Here is a 24853-nt window from a genome sequence, read left to right as displayed (position 1 = left end):
TTGTACCACTACGCCATATTAACTCATTGGTTAATATTTCTGGATTTAATCTTTATTCCCAGAATGGCTTTAGCAGCATTTTACATTAATTTGTAGATTAATCCGAGTCTGCCCCTTGGTCGTCCCCAAATGTAAAGATTGAGTCTCAAACCCGTGACGTCTGACTTTAGTCACCTTGTTCCTTATCCACTTCACCGCTTCATCCTTTAGTGTCTTCTAAGGTAAATAAATCTCAAATAGTAACATTCTGGATAAGTATATTTTGCTAAGAATTCGTAGACTTTTATGGCTTGACTTGGGACTTAGACTAATAGACAACTAGACTCAAAATAAAATATGGGGGGTTCTAAAAATACAAATTTGGCTCATCAAAACTATTACACTTTATTCCTAACAAATCTCCTTCCCTCTCAAAAAATAAATTCCCTCTCAATTATTTTCGTTAACACTTTAAGGAAGACAAAACAAAAACAAAATTTCTTCCGCCATTTCATTTTGCCCCAGATCCAAATCCATCGCCTTCTTCCCAGAAAATCTACCCTCCGTCGTCCGCCTTGTTCGCCGCCAGCCACCGCCTCAGCCTTAGCCACACTTGAAGTTAAAAAGTTAAATAAGAAAACCCTAATCTCTCGTTGCCTCTGGATTCTGGATACGCCATTGCTGCCGACAATGCTCCAGTGCTCCCCGCTGCCTCTCGGTGCAGAACGACGACGACGTAGAAGACCAAACGCCACCTCCCGCTCCCTATCGTTGTCGCCGTCACGGACGTTGCAGATCAGCCGATAGTCCGACACCTACCGCTGCCTCCCTGTCCCTCTCGCTATCGCCGCCATCGATGGAGTAGATCATCCGCCAATTCGCCACCTACCACTAGTATATTATGTATCCTCTGGTAATTCTTATCTTTTTAATTACAAGAATATAAAAACTGGAGGCTAAGGAGAAGCGCCTGAGATAGAGAAAAGCCAAGAAAGAATTCACGATGATGTTGGAAGTAAGCTTTGTAGTGTTCATGTATTTTAAGCAACATTTAGATAATTCATTTCTCTTTACTGTTTTCAATAAGTTATTCTTGCCTCTTGGTTTATTGAAGCTATAGTCTTACAGTAGCCTTGTGGATGCATTTTCAATATATTTTACTTTCTAATAGGTTATTTAATGTAGTAAAACATACTACATTTTCTTTATAATAATTGCCCTTGTTTCCAGCCTATAATAAACAGTAATGAATTAGAGTATGCTGCACCAAGCCACACTTTGTAGTGCCCATGCTGTTACAATGGTTTTATGATTAGTTGTGCTGTTATTGGTTCAAATAATTAGCATCTTTTGAATGAAATGGATCAACTCCTGACTTCTTTTGTCACTGTTAATTTTTAATTTTCCCTTCAGGAGTCCAAGGAACTTACATCATCAACAAGATGGATGTAGGGACATTTTTATTTAATACCCATGTATTGCTGTACTTGCTCTTCATATATTTAGTTGTTCAGATATGCCCTTGTAAAATAGTCTTATAAAATTCTTATGGGGTATCTTGTTTGATAATCTAGCAAGGCAGTAACAATGTTTGAAGATGATGAACGGTTCAAGGCTGTTGAAAGAGAGGCAGATCGTGAAGATCTCTTTAGAAACTATTTAGTTGATCTTCAGAAAAAGGTTAGCAGAAGATATTGAGTATTCTTAGTGAGTAATTTTTGCATTAGCCAAATACCAGTATGTATCTTTACAAAATGAAGAAGGCCTATGCTTTGAGTAAGATAAGTGCAAAATACCTATAAGTGAAAAGCCTAATGTCAGGTTATCTACTTGTATTGTTTGTGCGCTTGTGCATCTGAATACTTTTAATTAAATTGCTGATGATTACTTCAGATAGATTATAATGCTATATCCTGCAATTGGAAGGGATCACACAATTTTTTCCAAATGTGACTTAATCCTCATGTACTTGTGTGTATCCAGGAAAACGCAAATGCTCAAGAGGACTACCAATAATGAGGGAGAAAATGGGGACACTCTTTGCAGAGATTTTGAAGAAAGTATACTTCAAGGAAGGTCACATATATATGAGAAATCTTTGTTAGTATCGTGTACATCATCTTTATTGCTTTTTATTTTCTACATCTGCTTGATACAGGTTTCTTCAATGTTGATCGTCAACTGGGAATTTGATACGCACTCCAAATGGAAAGCTAGCTATACTTGATTTTGGTAAGAGTTCACTCTATAAGAGTACATTATGGAGAGTCATTCTAGGTTTTACTTGGTTCTATATGAGATCCTTTCCATTTCTATTTCGTGTTTAAAATTATTCTGATTTGAATGTTTAAAAGTGGAAATATGATGCATTTGAGTTTCATATGAACACTGGTAATACATTCCCTTTAGCTTGTTGTAGATTCTTTAATGGTAATGTATTTGAGTTTCATATGAACACTGGTAATGCATTTGAGTGTCAAATTCTCAACTTTTTTTTCCCCACCAAAACTATGATGTCAGTATACATTTATAAGTTTGAAGAATGAGAAACAGTAAATGGATGTGGTTTTCTCCCATGGCTATCTTCTTTGTAATTTTGTAAGCTCACTATCTTCTTGGCAACTTCACTGGAAGGTTTCTGCTATGGCTCACTTTAAGGTATTTTGATGGTTGCCTCTTAAGCATCCCCATTTGGGGTTTTTTTTTTCGTGTTTTTTTGGAAAACAAAAATCATCAAATGAGTTTTTAACTAATGTAGAGATAGTTTTTGGGTAAATTTTATCTCCAGCAATATAAGTTTTTTATGGGCCCCACTACTTAGAAAAATAGAAAAGGAATGCTGCCTGGTCTATAGAAATTTCTGATTATTAATTTATATTAATTGTGAGATTATATATTAGATTGTATAGGTTTTGGATGTGGTTGTGATAACATATTTGAGCACGATATTCTTAGTTGCATACTTTTTCCACTTTTTTGTTTCTTTGTATCAATTCTATAGCATCACTGGTTCACTTTTATTCTTGTGTAGTGTATAAATACCTCCTCTGTTCGCATTTCATTGCAAATTTATTATATCTATACTAATTTATTTACTCACTTTTTATATGTAGTTCCAACAAGTTGATTATGACAAAGCGGTTATTGATCTGGTGCGTTCAGAATGGGCCGATATTCTATCAAGTTATATAGAGTAGGTATGATTTAACGTTGTAATCATTTAGACTTGGTTCGTAGAATTGTTTTTTGTAGTATTATGACTTGGATGATGATTCGATTAGAATTGGTAATGAAAGTATTTTGACTTGTTATTTTGAACCTTGCTTAGCTTCTTCAAAATTATGTAACTACACTTGGCCATGGTGAATGGATAAATTGATTTTTTATATGATTAAAATTTAAGTAGGTTAAAATGGGTTGAGACAACGGTTAAAAATCGTTGTCTATTTTACAATAGACAACAGTTTGAAACTGTTGTCTTTTCTACAAAAGACAACAGTTTATGGGCGTAACTTTTAACAACAGCGATTTCAACAACACACAATAGATAACAGTTTATAACTGTTGTCTTTTAAAGAAAAGACAACAGTTAAAAACCGTTGTCTATGTGCATCACTTTTAACAACACCGATTTCAAAACATTGAATAGACAACGAGTAAAAAACTGTTGTCTTTTCTAGAAAAGACAACGGTTAAAAATCGTTGTCTATGTTCGTGACTTTTAACAACACCGGTTTCAACAACACTTAATAGACAATGGTTAAAACACCGTTGTCATTTATAGAAAAGACAACGGTTAAAAATCGTTGTCTATGTGCGTGACTTTTAACAACACCGGTTTCAACAACACTTAATAGACAACGGTTAAAAAACCGTTGTCGTTTCTAGAAAAGACAACGGTTATTAACCGTTGTCTATGTGCGTGACTTTTAACAACACTGGTTTCAACAACACTTAATAGACAACAGTTAAAAAACCGTTGTCGTTTCTAGAAAAGACAACGGTTATTAACCGTTGTCTATGTGCGTGACTTACAACAACACCAGCTTCAACAACACTTAATAGACAACGGTTAAAAAAACGTTGTTGTTTCTAGAAAAGACAACGGTTATTAACCGTTGTCTATGTGCTTGACTTACAACAACACCGGCTTCAACAACACTTAATAGACAACGGTTAAAAAACCGTTGTTGTTTCTAGAAAAGACAGCGGTTAAAAAACCGTTGTCTATGCGCGAGACTTACAACAACACCGGCTTCAACAACAGAAATTATACCCCTACGACAACGGTTATTAACCGTTGTCTATGTGCATTTTTCTTGTAGTGCAATAAGCCAAAGGTCTAAGTCCATAAATTTGGAATCTTAATCATACACCATAACTTCCTAAATAACTTCAATGTCGTCCCCTTTAAATGAACTAAACATAATGAATCTTACTTATATGCCTCACAAAATTGTTTTGAGCCTTACAAATCAAAATGGTCCAGGATCAATTTTGAAAAACTAAAGACTCTATTAATCACTGAAGAATTATTAAATGGCAGTGCTCCACAAGTTAAATGTTTTTGTTCTAATAAATTCCTTAATATTGTTACAACATTATTTTCATAAATATGTTGCACAACCAAATGTTCAATAATTTAAACTGATTAATTCATATGAACAAATAAAATACAAGATTAATACTTGCGGAATCTTTTAGACTTGTTGTTTGACATACAATCCAATTTGAGATGTATGAAGACAATAATCCATAAACTTTAGTAGAGTATCTTAATGATCTTTTTCTAAATGATCACTCCCACTGATTAGGATATTCTTCAGCGAAATTAATAAAGTGAACTTAATAATATACATACTCATAATTGATTTGACCAACTAACAAATGAAGACATAATTCCCCACAATTAGTTGGACATACTCAATAATCAATTTTTTGTTCCAATTAAAGTCCAACTAAATAATGAAGATATAATTCTCCACCATAGTTGGACATACTAAAAAAACAAAATACACCTTCCAAAATCAAGTTCGAATTTGGCTCAAAAGATACATTTTATTATTATTAGAATCCAAGAGAGGTATGTCAAATCATGTAACTTACAACAGTTGGTCCGAAGAATTGAGCAAGATTCGTGGATCAATTAATAAAAGTTGCTAAATTTTGGGAAGTGACTGAATACATGTTTTGCCAATGCAAACCATGAAACTTAGAATTATAATTGAGCTAAATTTATAAATTCTAAGAAATTGTGATAAAATTATTATCTAATGGGTTGAGGGATTTATTGACATAAAACTTACATGTGGGCTAAAGTTTTAATTCTGTTAAATCCAATTAAGAAACCCTTATGACAATATTTTATCTCAATTACTAAATAACCAGAAGAATCTAGTGACATAAAATTTGTCTGTGGACTAAAGTTTTAATTCAATTAGATCGGACTAAAATTTGTATTTATGATGAAACAATTATCAAATGAGTTGAAGAATCAACTGACATAAAATTTGCCTGTAGGATATGGTTTTATTCAATAAGATTCATTACAACCATTATGATAAAAAACTTAAAGAGATCATATTCTTTTCCTTAATCCATGTGGGAAAATTAGAAATATGATCTAAAGTTTACATCATAAAATTAAACTTCATGATAGAATTGGAAATTATTTACAAATAACCATAGAGTAAATAAATTGATTTATTTTTATCATCACTACTAAAACTACTAAACTACATTCCGATACATAATTGCATGTGGGCTAAATTATGACCGTAGTCCAGTATTTCATCGTGATTAAATATACAAATATAACGAAATCACAAATGATATGTCCAAAACTTTATGTGATCAAGATAAACCGCTTAATATATAATTTTAACTGATTAAGGATGTTGTGGCTACTCCCCAATCAAATTAAAATTATAAGATCACTAGACAATTATCAATTCCTTGCCTAACCTATATAATTTTAACTGATTAAGCTAAGGATGATGTGACTACTCCCCAACCAAATTAAAATTATAAGATCATAACTTAATAATCTTAGGTAGTTGAATATGCTGTAGCTATTCCTTAATTAACCAAGATTGAAAACTTAAGAGACTTCAGTAAATTAAAGATGCTATGGCTATTCTTTAATGAATCGAAATCAAATCACATTGGCAAGAAATACTTAAAATTCTGGCAAATTATACCAGATTATGATGGGAAATTTCAAATATACCCCCAGAAAAGTTGGCTAAACACAAAGTCACACTGAAAACCAACTTTTCAGATAAAGTATCAATTTAAGGAGACTAGTGGCACACGATGTTCTTAAGTCATGGACATTAAAACTAGTGTGCCTCACCGATTCATATATACTTAATCTATAACTGTTTGGGGTATGAACCTAAAACTGTTGGGTATACGCCAAAAACTGTATGGTTCACCTATGATTAAAGTTTAAATTGGTGCACTAAATTAACGGCTTAAACGTGCTTAAATCAGGCACTACCGCAACTAAAGTTTTATGCATAAGTCCAACTTAAATAGAAACTAATATAATTTCATCCCAAAGTATGCATTGCTGAAGGCATAATAAAATTGCATAATTTAAAACATAATATTATGCGAAGGACAAATATGCATAAATTAAACATTAAACTCATATATTCCAAATAAATTGCATAACTTAAAGCAATTTACAATATAAGATTTTAAAGTATAAACTTAATATTCAAACACCAATGAGTCCAAATCAAAAGAGATCCAACATTTTGAATAATAATGTACTAGGTATATACTTTAAAATTTTTAAACTGTAAGCCCATAACAAAAATGTTTTAATGCATAAAGATCAAATTTATGAGAAATAACTGAATTTAAAAACTCAAACAATATCAAACCAAAAGGATATGCTATCATTTGTAAATTAAAAGTCTCACAAATCCCAATTGCATAATTAAACTTAATATTATGCACTTAATGTGATCGAATGCATAAAACAATCTAAAGAGTATGAACCAACTAAAGAATATGAATTTACACCACATATTTATTTATTCATACTTAACCAAATATGGACAATCAGAACTAAAATCATAATTCAAAGAACTAAATGAATTATGAAATTAATGGCAATAGTCAATTGCCTAGCAAACATGTTTTTCCAAAATTACTAAATTGATTCAAAATCACTCTCCATAACCCAGTTAATAATAATATTATTATTAATGGCAAAATTGCAAATAATCAAAATAGGAATAAATATCCATAATAACATTATCACATTAGGTAGGAGACTAAATATGAAAAAACAATGGTTACAGCCGCTAATCTTTATAAACGTTTTCGGATAAAATTTTAAAAACTTAATAAAATTAAGCCCGAAAAACATTAATGTCAAGAAAACTATTTTCTTAAGTGGAATATTGTCACATAAATTTATTTGGAAACAGTTCAAGGTACATATCTGAATACCATAACAATATTAATGTTATCATTAATTAATTATTAATAGAAATAAGTAACATTATAATCACTATTAACATTAATAATAACGACAAACTAAAGTATGGTAATGGACTTTTTAATGTTTTCATTTTTCTAAAAAAATAAAATATGTAACTAGTCCAAATTAGCGGTTAACCGTAACTGTAACACTAATTATCAATAATAACCATAAAAGATAATTAATGGCTAACCTTAATGATGCAAACCGCATCTCCCCATTCCGCTAACAATGATGACGATCCACATGAGAAGAAAAATCTCCAGAATTCTCCCAATCTTTACTATCGGTGTAAATAAACTCGATGCAGCGTCCAATGGTACATTCAAAAAAATTTATTGGTAGGACTTAATTACCAACATTAATAGTCATGTAAAAATAAGTGGTAATCATACCAATGTACCAAATATAGCATATTACCACAAAATAATTATTATTATGGAAGGTAATAAATGAGATTAGCCCCTAAACTTAATAACAGTAATTAATAATGCCAATTAATAATAAATACAATAAAGGCAAAACTGTAATTAAGGGATGCCAAATACTAATCTCAATTTACCACATAACAATTAACAACGACTATTATGATAATTAGGGAGACTGAAGTTAAGGTAATAACCAAATTACCATTATACAGACAATATACCAACTATATTGCTTTTGCCATAAAATTAAAGACTTAATATTATTATTAAGGTCCCGAAAACTATTGATAGATTAAAAACATAATCAACTTAAACAATAGTTTGTAATGTTATAAATATGATTATTGTGGACATTATTACTTATATGGTAACAGTTGTAACTAATATAGTTATTACCTTTTATAGTTTTATTATGTATTCATTATTACCTTGTATATAATGATACCTTTGTATAAGAATGGTGAATGATGAATGAGAAGATCCCGACCTTCCCACTCCACCCTATGTCTATTCCTTCTTCCTTCCGTTACATTATTATTTTGTTTAATACGTTATTAGCACTTTGCTCTACCTCCTCACTGAACCTAAACGTTTCACAATCTGCTTCGACGCATTGGTGGATTCTGTTTTTTAGCCTCTCTGCATTTTGCCGATTACGGCTCATAGTCATAGGGCATATGTTTGCAACTTTGCATTTGGGCACTCCCAACGCCCAACTTTTGCTGGAGGCGGCAGAGTTCGGTTGAGAGTGTAACACAAACATATATATGTTTCTCCCGCAGCTTGATTGCTCTGCTTCTACCTAACTTAATTTGATGTTGTTGATAATATGTGGCTTGAACCTTTTCTTGGGAGGGCATTGGATGCACAAAGATCACTAAGGTTCAGCGTAAAGACGATATACTCTTTGATCTGCTGAGATCTGAGCAAGAATGGATTTAATGAGTTCTCCATGTGGCTTACGGACTCATGAAACTGGCCTGCACTACAAGAGCTAAGTACTCAGATTTAATCTTTAATACATTCATGAGATATATTACCATTTAATGAATGTGTTTTTTTTGGAATATACATAATATATGCCTAATGCCTTATGTAGCTTGCCTACAAAGCTTTTATAAGTACTTTTATAATACACCTCTTGAGTGTTAGATTTATTTGCATAAAATTTTGAGGCATGCCTGAAAATTTTGATCGGCGCAACTTGAAAATTAAATTTGTGAAAAATACTTGTTAAACTCCTTTTGGTCTGAAATTTTTTCTGGAGAACCTATACTTGTAGTATTTGATGTCTGTAAAAAGATTTTATTGAAAACATGCTTTGGTTGTTCCAGAACAATTTTGTAAAATTTTGATAGTGTGCTGCCAGTTATTTTTTTGTCTGGCACAGTGTTGGGGAAAATTTCGAGAAAAATACTTCTAGCCTTGGATTGGCTTGAAATTTTTTGTGCACAATCTAGACTCGATGTACTTCTTATCTGATAAATTTTGTGTCAAAATGTGTTATCGTTTTTCCAGAAAATTCTGCAATCCAGGTCAAAAATTACTGAAATTTTATGCCGGTTTTTCAGCTTGGATATCTTACTATTTTGTGTTGGTTTGATGCTTTATGAAACTATGAAAAATGAGAGCTTGCTTGGAAAAGTGTTGTTTTTGACTCCTCGAAATAGGAATGAATGAGCGCGACAGCAAACATGTGCTTGTTATCTTTCGGTACACGGTACTTCTCTCATTTTATTTTCTAGTTTATGAATTACTAGAATATATCTTGTCATGTCATGCCTTGTGTGTACCAAACATGATACTCTTTATTTAAAATGGATGTGCATGACTCAATTGAGTTTTTCGTGTCCAAGACATAAGGGACAATTATATCACATATTGAATATGTTTCTCCTTATTTGACAAAATTTAGCATATAATATCTTGATTAGGCTCACATGAGAGAATTTGTTGTCTCTCTTGTTGGCAATTACTTATTTTCTATAGGCCACTGGAAACATGGTTTTATTAGGTTGCACCTGTTGTTGCTAAACCTGGACTTGTTCTTGTTATAACAATTATATGATATGAGCTTGAAGGTTGTGATATAACTCACACCCTACGTTTTAAGAGAGATTATAGTTTCAATTTTTAGATATAGCATTACCCAGAAGGCGACAAGTCATAACACTAATTAGAATATAACAATACTAGGACAATCTCTTAATGAAAATTGACTTGGTATTTATTTATAAGTCAATTGATTATTTGTCCAAGTTTACGCTTATTTATGGTGCTAGTCTTTATTTTAGAAATCTATTTACATGAGTCTCGGACATTGAAATAAATCTCAAATCTGATATCCAAAGAAGATGATAGTCCCTAATTTTTAATATAGTTTTGCCCAGATGGTAAACACTAAGAGTATTAATTTTTATTTGTCACATTTTGGTCTAAACCGTCGGTTATGAATATTTGATCGAACAAGATTCATAGAGTCTAAGTTGATCCCTGAAGGATCATATGATCCTACGATCAATAAATTATTGTGATCCATTAATGTATATAGTGGACGCATGATCTGAGAAATTAATTCTCGTGGGTCACCCGGAATTATTTGACAATTCAGAATTTACTTCTCTATGTTTAATTTTTTGGATGGGTTTTACTTCCCGGATGGTACCTTTCGGATGGTACATGAATCCGTTGTACTCCGATCCAGTAGAAATACATAACTAAATTTTTTTAAAAAATAGTGTGGGTCTCATTGTCATAAGTGATAGTCACCTTGTACTCCTGTAGTAGTACATGACCAGATTATAATAATTATTTTGAATGTCATTGATTTTAAAAGACATCAAAATTTTAGTTTTTGTAGGAATGTACTTTATGAGTTCCGAGCCTTTCCTACTTTGCAATGTGCCTGGTCATCGGACCCTTTCTAATAAAGGTCTAGAAGACCTCTAATGTGATTGATTTTTGGATGACTAATGACTCGTGAAAAGTCTTATATTTCTATCTTTAGTGTTATGTAATTCAATCCAAAATATTTTATGATCATGTCACAAAGTAATACATGATATAGTTATTTAAAATGCTATGTGTTTGAAAGCTAGAAGTAAATTACGTCATAATAATTTGCCCGAAGCAAATTAATTAGTTGTATATATTTGATGACGATGACTGCTCATATGTTTATGAATTTTGAGATCCTGAATGGTCTCACCATCTATACATCTTTTTGGCATTTAACCTATTTAAGATGGTTGTGTACTCGTATAATCTCATATAATTAATATATAAGCTTTCTCTATTTGGACATATATGATTGCATATACTTTTGAGTACTTATATGTTGCGATATTTTTTCAAATTGTAAAGATTCCTTTAAATTATGGCATAAACAATTGGGTCACTTAGGGCAACCATAATGAGTCGGATATTGAAATTTCTTACCCATATATGAGTAAATTATAAAGCATGTGTGAATGAAAAATTACCAAAATATTTATTTTTGGGGATATTTGTATTAATTCAAATCTGACTCACTGCATATCATAAGTATTCCCCATACAAATAGTACATGGTAGAATTACACATTTCTCGATCTGCGTTTCTAGTCTTAGTATGTAGTCCATTTTATTGTATCACCACCTCGCGCGTATCTCTATGGGCTATAAACCTCCGTCTGTTATTTAAATACACAGAGCCCATTATAGGGGATCAATAGATACACTGACTATATACATGCATCATGAAGATCATTTCACGGCATTAGGGGGAGATGAGCCTAAATTTAATGAAATGCCGAGAAGTTCCATGCAATGGAAAGATCTTCATTAGTTAAGAAATCCACATACTAGTTAGACTGAACTAGAAGTTCTAAAGATAGTCTATATATTTGCGACTTTAGCAAATAATCTGCCAAACATATCTATTGAGATCACAGTGATTATAAAAGAGTGAATAGGTCCATATACCTTCCCCAACTTGGACCAAATATATATACCGATACTCCTTGAGAGTAGAAGTGTAGGAGATCTATTGGTGAAAAGAGATAAGAATCATAATACTAGATCTAGTAAAGAAACATTGTCAGTCTTGGAAAAGCTTGAATAATTTAGTCCTGGAGACGCTCGTCCAGATTACGAGAAACCCTAGTCAATTCATAGGTGCACCAAACAAACATAAAACTAGGGACGCGTGACCACCAGATGTGATCTGAATAGTTCTGGGAAATGTCTAGAATCTGGTTGACTTAAATATTACCATGAACAAATATAAATATGGGAGAGATTTATGAAAGTATTATAGTTGTCGACAACACAATTTCCTTTATAAATTGCTCCGTTATATGATAATCTGGATCCAGAGTTAGGGACCGGAAATGCCATGACTATTTAATATATAAAGGAGCAATTAAGGCATTGTTCGACTCGCTAAAATATATATTATCTTTATAACAATACACCGTTGAGTGTTAATCCCTAAGGTTACAAATTGGTGTGTGCACGAAAGAGACATAAGAATAACTAGGTGATATGATATGAAGCAAGTTTGTAGCCTCTGGGTTCACGCAAATACCCTTGATTGATTCCAATCAAATATACTCTCTCACAGTAAATGACATTAAGTTCCGCTACATCATATTATTGGCAGAATAATAAACTTAGATATGCAACTAATATTAATTTCAAAAGTCCCTATTTTAAGTTCTCAAATGAGAAAAAGTGAAAATCGCAACATTAAAATATTAAGGTCATTATATGACCTGAAATAATTAAGAATTGGCTGAGTATTTTCCTTTCGAAGAAGGAATATGTATTTATGTGTCATTATTTACTCTTTAAAGAGTTGCTGATGGAGTTATTATCCTCAATAAGAAGGAATAATATGTACCGTTATATGCTCGATAAAGGGTTGATAATGAACTTATTTATTATTTATCATCTTAGTCAATATTGACAGTGTAAACATCAATGGAATATGTAAAGAGCTTGATGATATCAGTTCATGTCTAAAGACGAAGATTTTTTAAGGCTACTTAGGAAAGCTAAGTATTATCTCGACTTGAAGATCGAGTTTTTCCTCGAAGAAATTTTTATACATCAGTTAGCTAATATATGATTTTTGATTGGATACTTAGACAAGCCAATATACAATGGGCTACTTGGGTATTGACTATTATTTTTGTATCCCCATAATGCCAAGTTCCAAAACTGGTTGTACTATATTTATTCACATTGTCCCATAAAGGATCAATAAATTAAAGATTGTGTTGCACAAACGATAAAAGGATATCTAATGAAATCCTTTTGACTAGATATTATGATGTCAATATTATACCACGTGAACTCCAAAAGAGTCACGAGATTATTATAGAGTATATTTATTCCATTAAAAGTTGTACATGTGTATTTACAAAATTCCCCTATACATTTTGGAAATTTAATGTATGGAACTTAAAGATTGTTATCTTGAGGGGGAGTATCATTTTGCATGAATCAATCCTAAAGATTGGGTCTTGAAGACTAACAGCTGTACTCTTTTCCTTAGTTAAATTTTTCCCACGGTTTTTTGTTTTTTTTTTAATCTAAGGTTTTTAATGAGGCAGCTAATCTAAAACAAGAATACACATACATCATGTACTCTTTTCCTCAACTAGTTTTTTCCCACTGGGTTTTCTAGTGAGGGTTTTAACGAGGCATGAGTATGATATAGTAATGTAAATGGGGAAAAGATGCAAAATAATTGCTTAAGTAGACAAACCCCAAAATCCTGAAGATTATGCCGATTGTGCCCTGAAGCCTTATGATTGTACTCTTTTTCCCTTAACTAAGTTTTTCCCATAGGGTTTTCTTAAGTTAAGGTTTTTAATTAGGCAACCAGTATAATATAGGTTCTTACAAATATCATGTACTCTTGTCTTCAACTAGTTTTTCCCATGTGGTTTTCCTAGTGAAGTTTTTAACGAGACACGAATATATATATATATATATATATATATATATATATATATATATATATATATATATATATATATATATATATATATACTCCTTTTGTCTAGGTATTTTCCACGGGATTTTACTAGCATGTTTTCACGAGGCAGGATCATGTCAAATAATGTCCAAGGGGGAGTGTTAATGATTATCGAGGACACCTTTGTATAAGAATGGTGAATGATGAATGAGAAGATCTTAGCCTTCCCTCTCCACTCTCTGTCTATTCCTTCTGCCTTACCTTGCATTATTATTTTGTTTAACATGTAATTTTTAATGGGAAAAATAACAATTAAATCCGTAAATCCTTAATGTAAGTGTATAAATGACACACGTAAAAAAACCCTTAATATAAATTGGCTAATTTAATTATTAAAGGGTTAGAAATATTTAATGTGAAATACATTATGTTATACTCTTTGGACAATTTTCTATCAACTAATAATTAATTTGAATGGCTACAATTAATTGGTGAAATTAAGATTGAAAATGAAGCAGTCAGAAATGCAGTGCGTGTTATGAGGCATTCGAAATAAAACGAGTGGTTGTGGATTAATGAAGGTTATGGAATGTTGAATATGAGGATCAATGTACTGCATATCTACTACTATAAATGGGAGCCGTCTAAATGAAGAAAGTTGTCGTTTTTGATAATTGATATATTGAGTAAAGGAATTTCTAGAAAGCTACTGCATAAATATCTATTGTTATTCTATTTTTTCTTGAGAAATTCAGCCTGAGCTACACAGTCAGTACCTGGTACAGCTGAAGCTTCGCTTGAAGATTGCTATGGCATGCACGGTTCAGTCCTAAATAGGTGTTAGGAAGGGTTGTAATGGTAAAGGCTGAGGGCCATTTGTACTTACCTCTTGTAATACTCCTTGGTGAACATCTTTAGCGGATTGGGCAGATGTGGGTTTCCCCGCAGACGTAGGAGAAGCGCTCCGAACTGCGCAACAATTCTCTTCTGTTATTGCTATACTTTATGATTTCAGTTTTTCGTTATTTACGTTTTATTAACAAATTTAATTAATGAATGCGATTGTTGCATAACATAAAATCAAGTAGAAATATAAGTTAAATCTTGCATTCAAGATTCACGGTGCAATTTCAATTGGTATCAGAGCCTGCAAACTTAATTTATTAGTCTGTCGATATGGCTATTTCGTGCCTCTTGAACTCAAGTTTTCAGCGGCTTTTATTTCTTTTCTTTATTCTATTAATTTGTTCAATCTCACGGGTTGTTGAGTGTTACAGAATGGATCGTGCTAAGGTTCTTCCCCAGCTAATCGGCGACAACTACGCATATTGGAAAGCTCGCACACGTACACATCTAAAAGCTCAGGGTGATGTAGTATGGTGGTCCGTGGTGACAGGTTGGACTCGTCCGACTAAAGCCAGTACTAGTGATGATGGAACGCGAGTAACTAAACCTGAAACCGAATGGTCCCAAACTGAAATAACTAATGCTGGATATAACGATAAGGCCTTAGATACGATTTACTCCCTTGTGCATGAAAGTCAGTTTTCTATAGTTGCAGGTATTGATTCAGCTAAAGGTGCGTGGGAGGCTCTTGAGTCAACTTACGAAGGAACTATGTCAGTGAAACAATCAAAGCTGCAACTGGTCCAGTCCGACTTTGAAGAGCTTCAGATGAATGAGGATGAAACCATCACGAACTTTCACACACGCGTACAGGAACTGGCGAATCGTGCGATGGTCCCGGTGAACCTTTCCCACAAGAAAAACTTGTTAAAAAAATTCCGAGGTCCTTACCACCGAGGTTCAGAATGAAAGTCACAGCTATTCAGGAACACGATGGCTGGGAGAACAAAACTGTTACCCTGTTAATGGGAAATCTTTGAACCTATGAAAGGGAAATTTTAACAGATCACACGAAAAAACAAAAAAATGTAGCCTGTGCCGCTGATGAAAATAATGATGTATCTGACTTAGACGAACCAGGTGATGATACTGTTGTATTTTTGACTAAACAATTCTCTAAAATTTTGAAACAGGTTTCAAAAATTTGCGCAACAGAAATCCACAAAGAGGAGCAACATTGTCCAAAACTGGCCCTAGGGCAGGCTCGTTAAGCTTCAAGCAGTCTGTCTCACGTCTAGGGCAGTCCAAAGAAAAATCTAATAATAAAGGAATCAAACGCTATGAGTGCGAAGGTTTTGGACATGTACAAGCGGAGTGTCCCACCTATCTCAGACGCAGAAAATCTAAGTTCGCCATTACCTAGAGTAACGACGAACCTGATGCTGAAACAACTGGATCTGATATAGAAGAAATCTCCGATAATTTTGATCCATTTACTGCATGTGTTGCTGGTTGTTCAGAACCTGATGAAGGAGCTGACTCAGAGGGTGGTGAATATGTCTCAGCAGAAGATTTAGAATTAAATGCTTTATCTTTTGAAGTTGAGTTTAATAAGTTGTACCCCAAATGGGAAGCCCTACGAAAAGCAAATCGTAGATTAACTAGTGAGATAAGGATTATAACAAATGCTAGTAAATTGTACCAAACTCAAATAGCAGATAGGGATGTACTTCTTAAAGAAGTGGCTGACCGAGAAGAGAGACTGAAACAGGAAGTACATACCTTGAAGCAGGAGCTAAGCACCTACAAATGACAAATCCAAATGATGGACACCACTTCAACACTTGACAAAATCCTAGATTCTAGAAGAAAAACTTCTGCAAAATTCGGTTTGGGTTTCACCGGAAGCAACTCAAAGGATAAAACGGTATTCGTCAAAGCGCATGGGCCTGATCCAGGAGACATCCCTGAATCCAGCTCAACGAAACATAACAGTGGTATAGTAAGGTCAAACAAGCAACAATACAAACTCTATAACCCCGTATGTCATTATTGCAGGTTGCATGGCCATACCAGACCCGAATGCCACTACTTCTACAAGGATCAAAGAATCGAGAAGTTGAGGCACAAGAACATCCAACCCTTTACAAAACAGATTTGGGTTAAAAAGACTGACTAAATTTCGTTTGTCTCTTTTCACTCTAAAAGTGCAGGAAGAGAAGAGAAATGGTACTTTGACAGCGAGTGTTCCCATCAAATGACGGTATTAAAGGTCAAGTTACTGGCTTGGGCACGCTAAATATAGTTGGCCTGCCAAAACTAGAAAAAAGTATTGCTAGTCAGTGGACTTCACGCAAATCTGTTAGGAACATTGTATTAGGATTTTGATGATACCAATGTAATGTAGAAAAGTAGACCCCTAACCTTTAGCTTTTTCAATCGCTGCTTTCGTCCTAGACGAGAGTTGCCATAACTCCTATGTAATTCGTGTTAAGCTAGACAAACACACGAAAATGAGTTATGATTAGATGTTAGGGTCTCCAAGGCGAAAGAAGACACGAGACATGAAGAACATCAACGAGAGTCAAGAAGGAGTTGTCAACAAACACGAAAAGACAGTTCTTTATGAAGACGATCTGTATCAAACATTACTTCTCTTCAACAACGAGAAGAATGTTCTAGCTGTCCGTTTTGACAACATCCTAGGACAATAAGGACCTCACCTTAAGGGACACACTTTTCAAGGAGCATTAAATGAAGATGTACCTCTTATGAAGCTATAGGACAAAACCTAATGCTTTCCATACCTCCAACGGCTACATGGTACAACCTCATTAATGGAGCATTTAATGCATGAAGCTCCCCGGTCCTTGTCCAATGGTTAAAAGGTTCGAAAATTTCATCTCCCTCCAATGGATGAATTTTCATCACCTATATAAACCCACCTTCATCAACTAAGAAGGTGCTGGTTCATTCTCACTCGACTTACTTACTTACAAAAGCACTTGAAACGCCTACAATTTACTAAAAGCTTTTGTGAACCAGTTTTGAGGTGCTAAGTTACTTGAAGAAGACTATTGATCGTTTTCTTACACCTCAAAGGAAGTCTTGCCATCTGTTTGAAGCAATCATATCTCAGAGTCAAGACCTCATCGTTGGAGAATTCAAGAAATCATTTTCTACCAACCTCAACTCAGGAGAAGAAGTTGATAGAGGCGGAGTAAACTCGAGGAGTTGAAAAACCTACGAAGGCTGTCCGGCTTAGTGATCAAGGAAGTCTTTGTGTAATTGTACTAAGAGTGATAGTGCAATCCTTCCAACAGTTGTGGAAGAAGAGTGGAGTAGGCAACATTAGCCGAACCACTATAAAATCTCGTGTCCCTTCTATCTCTTTACTTACGCTTTTCTTTTCTGCATTCATATTATTCCATTTATCATCGTTACCGAAAGTTTGTCTAATTACGCAAACTCGTGCAAAGTATTTAAAACGAATCTTTCTTATCCGCTGCGCCAAGACACCGAAAGGTGACGATTAGGGCTTTTCACGAAAAGAGTCTATTCACCCCCCCCCCCCCCTCTAGACTCTCATTTCATTCTATCGGGACCAACAAAATCTCATAAGTATAAGTCAACTATGTGACCAAAACTGGAACGTGTGGTTCACCAAAAATAACTGCAGTGTCCTGGACAAAACAAATCAATGTGTTATGGAAGGTAAAAGGTCAATTGACAATTGCTATATTCTAACTAACATATCTTTTGTTGTAGGACCATCATAGATGAAGCTGAGCTATGGCATCAAAAACTGGGGCATCTGAGTTACAGACTACTTGATAAACTAATGAAGATAGAAGGTGTTCGTGGTTTACTCAAGATGAAAGTCAAATCAACCATTTGTGGTGCCTGCCAAGCTGGGAAACATACCAAATCATTTCATCCAGCTCAACATACCATAAACACGAGTCACTGCCTAGAACTGATCCACATGAATCTCATTGGTCTTACTCAAACAGAGAGTTTTTGTAACACCCCCTAAATTCCAGACTATTTAAAGCCATAAACATGCAGATATCTTAAACAAAACATTAGACACAGCGGAAGACTAAAAGAGGAATATATAAACTGGAAGTCAAAGGGGTGCTATGCCACGCTCATGTAGAGATGAACGCACGGGCTAACATCTGCATAATTCAACATCTAAAACAATACATGTTCAAGTACTAGTCTATACTGGGATCACAGGCCACAAAACACAAGAAGGAGCTACACTAGCTGGCACTAAACCGCGCTGATATGAATCTAGTCCAAGATTCAAATAAGATGAGTATTGTCCCAAGAATTGCTCTCAATGTAAAGATAGAGATGGATCGAAATACCTAAAACCTCACGAGAAACCCTTTGTCTCGAATCCTCAAAGACTTGGAAGAATCCCATGTAGCTTCAAGTACCTCGATGTTGCAATCTTCAATCAACTAGAATCGGATCTAGTTTCCTTCGATTCAAGAACGAGTCCACGAACCTAAATCTAAGGTTGAAGAAAGTAAGATTGATTCGAGTCCACGAATCAATTTGCTAGTCGAGTCCACGACTAGCCACTAATTGAGTCCACAATTAGCCATAAGTTTTCTTACACAAGTGTAAAGAAAAACTTAAGAATTTTATTGAATTAAAGCCTGTCTAAAACTGATATGGATGTGCCCTATTTATAGGTATAGGGCAGCATTGTAATCTAAATACAATGGGAAAAAGAGTCCTAAACCTAATCTAGAAAACAAGTAAATAGAGTTTTATTTAGAAAAGGATTTAAGGAATCCTTTCTAAATACAACTAGTGTTTTCTCTTTTATGCCAAACAATTTAAATTAATGATGACCAAAAATAATAGGGCTGATTTGGGCCTAATTTAATCACCAAAATCAGCACTTAAACAATTATAAAAAAACCTTGAGTTCTTCTTCATATTTTGCAAATGGGCTTGACTTGGATTTCCACCATCTTTGAACATCACCAATGAAGAGTTGCCTTAATTGTTTGGACTTGGGTCTTGTGATTGGCCCAATTAGTACTCTTAATGGATCTTCATATGTTGGGCCGCATCATCCTCCCCTTCTTGAAAATGATTCGACCTCGAATCTTGTAAGCATTGTCTTCGATCCATGATATCACTTGAAATTGGCCACTATAATATTTTCCTCTATCGAATGGACTTATTATTGGTCTTTGTTGTTTGTTCCACCAATGATGTTTTAAGGTCGTAGTTATGGGCCTTGTGATGAGCCCACTATTTACCCATACTGGATTCCATGTGTACTGGTTCCTATTATTCTCCCATTCTTGAAAAGGATTCGTCCTCGAATCCAAATCTTCAGTGAAAGACAAGGTAGCAAGCTCACTTTCTGTTTTATCACGCTCATGGAACTTTTTCTTGGGATGCTTGACACGAGTCGCTCCAATCATCATCCTACAATTAACAAGTAAGGCAATTAAGTCTAATGACACATCAGGGAATTTAAACATTCTGGATGGTAATAATTCAACAAAATGAGACATATTAAATTTATGCATCTTATTTGAATTGTCAACAAGCACAAAATCTTTCCTCCTAGAGCTTAAGGTAAAATCAAACAAAAAATTCATGGAAATATCAAGTAATGATTTAGATGTATTATGGTGGTAAGTAGCACAATTCTGAACATAAGATTCTACATCTTTTTTCTTCTTTGGCCAATGAAAATATTCATGCAAAAGATCATTACTCTTTAGAAAATCAAAATGTCCCTTATGTGAATCAATAATTAAATCATTGCCCAAAACAAAGCAAAAAGTGTCAATCCCATTGACTTTGAACCAAAACCCCTTGTGCAAGTGGTATTTGCCATAGGAAGTTTTCAAATGTGCCTTATAACTTCCAAGTGATTCCTTATCTCTATCAAATAAAGTTTTAGTAAAATCAAAATTAAGGAATCTTGGATGTATTGATGCAAACAAATTTCTAGCACATCTGGCAAGTAGGTCATTAATAGAAACATGGCAAACAAATCTAGAGAATTTTAATGCATGCTTTTGAAATAAAAGTGAGTAAATAGTTACTCCCCTTCTTTTCTCTTGCTTATTATCTTTTTTTGTTAGCAAGCGAGGCTGCACTTTGATAGCTCTGACTGGTTCTTTCCACTGTACCACTGATAGCGGTTCCTTTGTTTGGCTACAATCTAAGTTAGAGGACTGGAGTGGTGACTCCAATTCTAAACGTGGAGGTTCCAGTTTGCTCTCTTTGATTTCTTCTTTCTTCAAGGCTGGTTTGAGAACTTGCTTCGATCTCAATTGAATTTCTTCTACTTGTTTTGGAAGTAGAGGCTTAAGCACATGTATAAATCTATTATAGGTGACATTGCATGTGTTGTTGAGTGCATTATAATAAAAATGTCTATCATGTTGCCATGACCTTCCAAGTGAAACATGTGCAGTACGCATTGGCACAATATCGCATAGAACCTCATCATAATACTTGCCAATACAAAAAGAAATAAAAACTTGTTTAGTCACTCTCACATCCCCAGAATCAATAAGATTGTATGGTTGGGGGTGATTGATAAGAGGTAACTTAAGGTAGTCCACCATGGCTGCACTAGCTAAATTCATACAACGATCCGAATTGATAACGATAATGCATCCCTTTCCATGAATGTTTCCCCTAGTATAGAGTGGCAGTTGCACTCGCTTAGGGTGTTGCTCTAGATTAGTCATTCGAGTGCTTAAACCTTCCATGGCAAAGGCTAGAGCATCTATTTTATGCTCTAATCTCTACGTGTGTTTGGAACCTCTTCAGCCATCTGTAGATGAGAAACAAAATCTAAAAACAAGAAGATATGTGAGTATTCATGTTAGTGAAACCAAAAAGTTGGCTCGCTCCCTCTCTATTCTCAGCTCGCAGGTAAGAGGTAGATTATATGGCTCGGGGGTGCACTACACACTCTTACAAACACACACTCCACTCGTGTATCGCTCAAGGTGGCAGATACTCTCACAAGCCTTTTTCCAAAAAGGAAAATTCTAGTCCGGAACTCAAGTTGATATGGATTCAACCTCAAAGTTCAAGAAAACGTACCTTGGAAAACTTCACAAGCCTTTGAGAGTAAGGTGTATCATTAAAAAACTCCTTCCAACCTTATACTTTTCCCCTTCCTTGTCCCTCCAAAATTCTCCTACCAGCCAAATTCTTTCCCCAACCTTATTCTTCTTCTTTATTGCTTTCTCTTTTTTGTTTTTTTTTTTTCAACTTTCTTGATTTTTTTGATAAATAACCTCCAAATAATTACTGTAAATATCACCAAAAAATTTCAGACCAAGTGGTTCCACACAAGCACTTCAAAACAGAATCAAGAATTTCAAGAATCGCCTAGAAAAACAGAAACAATGACCTGACTTTGAAGATCAATATCTCACTAACCAGAAGGAATTAGACAGTGTATAATATATCAAAAGAACGCCCCAGAAGAGATCTACAACATATCCAAATTTCAGATAAAACTAACCAGTGGATCTCGATATATAGGTAATTATTTGAAACTGGTCACAGCTCGCGGAAATCTGGACAGGGTGTGATTGAGACGTGATTGCGCGTAAATGCGCTTTGGATATAGGTAAGGGTAAGATGGGGTTGTTTTCTTGACAGAATATGTGGTAATATGGTGCTTAGGAAGTGTGAGGTCTCATTGATATTGGACGGGAAAAAGGGAAAACACTTTCGGGATTGTTTTTCAAGAAACTGGAGAACATGTATCAAGATTCAAGAACACAATCAAGAATGCAAAAGAAAATTTTTTTTGGGGTTTTTTTAGTGAATAAGACACGAATAAATGTAGTATGTAAGATAAGAACGAGATAAACCTAGGGAACCAAAGAAACCAAATTTCTAATGATAACGAGACAAACCTAGACTCTGAATACCAAATTGATATGAACCTAGTCCAAGGTTCAAATAAGATGGAATATTGTCCCAAGAATTGCTCTCAATGTAAAGATAGAGATGGATCGAAATACCTTAAACCTCACGAGAAACCCTTTGTCTCGAATCCTCAAAGACTTGGAAGAATCCCATTGTAGCTTCAAGTACCTCGATGTTGCAATCTTCAATCAACTAGAGTCGGATCTAGTTTCCTTCGATTCAAGAACGAGTCCACGAACCTAAATCTAAGGGTGAAGAAAGTAAGATTGATTCGAGTCCACGAATCAATTTGCTAGTCGAGTCCACGACTGGCCACTAATTGAGTCCACAATTAGCCATAAGTTTTCTTACACAAGTGTAAAGAAAAACTTAAGAATTTTATTGAATTAAAGCCTGTCTAAAACTGATATGGATGTGCCCTATTTATAGGTATAGGGCAGCATTGTAATCTAAATACAATGGGAAAAAGAGTCCTAAACCTAATCTAGAAAACAAGTAAATAGAGTTTTATTTAGAAAAGGATTTAAGGAATCCTTTCTAAATACAACTAGTGTTTTCTCTTTTATGCCAAACAATTTAAATTAATGATGACCAAAAATAATAGGGCTGATTTGGGCCTAATTTAATCACCAAAATCAGCACTTAAACAATTATAAAAAAGCCTTGAGTTCTTCTTCATATTTTGCAAATGGGCTTGACTTGGATTTCCACCATCTTTGAACATCACCAATGAAGAGTTGCCTTAATTGTTTGGACTTGGGTCTTGTGATTGGCCCAATTAGTACTCTTAATGGATCTTCATATGTTGGGCCGCATCATCCTCCCCTTCTTGAAAATGATTCGACCTCGAATCTTGTAAGCATTATCTTCGATCCATGATATCACTTGAAATTGGCCACTATAATATTTTCCTCTATCGAATGGACTTATTATTGGTCTTTGTTGTTTGTTCCACCAATGATGTTTTAAGGTCGTAGTTATGGGCCTTGTGATGAGCCCACTATTTACCCATACTGGATTCCATGTGTACTGGTTCCTATTACGCGCTCTAGTCTAAACATCACCTGAAATAACACATAAAAGATGGGACGACGCCAGGTCAGCGAATGATGCTGGTAACCCACCAATACATGTGAAATATCATACATAGATAAGATATAGGTTTGTAAAATCATTTGCGAAAGGGAATACTAATATATAAGTTAAAAACCAAGAGTAAAGGTCAACACGAGACTCAAAGCACTCACAATAAGATAACGGAACACATGCCAATACGACAAGAAGTAACAATGACAACACAAGTAAGGCTCAAGTGTATAATCTATCATCACACAATAGATTAGCACCCGACATGCATAACTCAAAAGAATAAGGACACACCCAATGGCGACACATGCCAAGGCAACACATGCCTTTGTAACTACACACGTCACAAGAAGAGAACTCACAACAACGGCTACACAAGCCCTCGTGACATCACCCATCACGAGTTGATATGCATTCCTTATGCCCGGTCCCAACCTTATGGCTACCCCCAACCTTAAGTCTAGTTCCAACCGTTACCTCCAGGACCCCTGTACTTCTTAGTCCAACCTTTTTCCTCCTGGGACCGTCGTCCCCAACCAACAAACCACCAACAAGACCACCACTTCATAGTACACGAGGTACCGATCACACACACGGCAACACATGCCACCCAAGAAATACGTGAACCTTACACAAAGGCCACAAACTCCATAATCACGTCATGGCCACCACGAGGACCACTGCAATACCTTGGTGACTAGTGTCCCATACCACTAATCGTGTAATCCAGGTAAAGCCACACACACATCACACCACAACAGGAATCAATCAACGGATTACAACAAAGATATGAAACCATACTCAATCAAGGAATGGGTCACATCCCAACAACAACGATGAATAACACAAGTTATCATCAACAATCGGAAGGTACAAACAACACACACGCTAGTATTTAAACACCGAACTAGCATGCTTATCAAACGGATAAACCAAACGTAGTTTCGAAGAACACACAAGACTCATCACGGTTCAACGAATCACAATGTTTAACACTTAGCACGATTCAATACACCAAAACCTACATGGATTCCTACCATATAGTTCTAGACATACGAAACATCAAGAATACACTCAAATAGTTCCACAAAAGAACATTGGGATGTCA

General features: G+C 34.6%; 1 long non-coding RNA gene across 1 annotated transcript; it reads left to right on the top strand.

Annotated features, from left to right (window-relative positions):
- Positions 1 to 456: 456 nt before the first annotated feature.
- LOC109168182 lies at positions 457 to 3131 on the top strand. The gene is made up of 6 exons (XR_002052008.1): positions 457 to 994; positions 1393 to 1427; positions 1554 to 1659; positions 1963 to 2055; positions 2138 to 2211; positions 3093 to 3131. It is a non-coding gene; the product is annotated as an uncharacterized LOC109168182 (long non-coding RNA).
- The last annotated feature ends 21722 nt before the right edge of the window (positions 3132 to 24853 follow it).

The sequence above is a fragment of the Ipomoea nil genome, unplaced genomic scaffold, assembly GCF_001879475.1.
Source record: "Ipomoea nil cultivar Tokyo-kokei standard unplaced genomic scaffold, Asagao_1.1 scaffold3192, whole genome shotgun sequence".
Taxonomy (NCBI): Eukaryota; Viridiplantae; Streptophyta; class Magnoliopsida; order Solanales; family Convolvulaceae; genus Ipomoea; species Ipomoea nil.
This window is presented reverse-complemented; position numbering and strand designations above follow the sequence as displayed.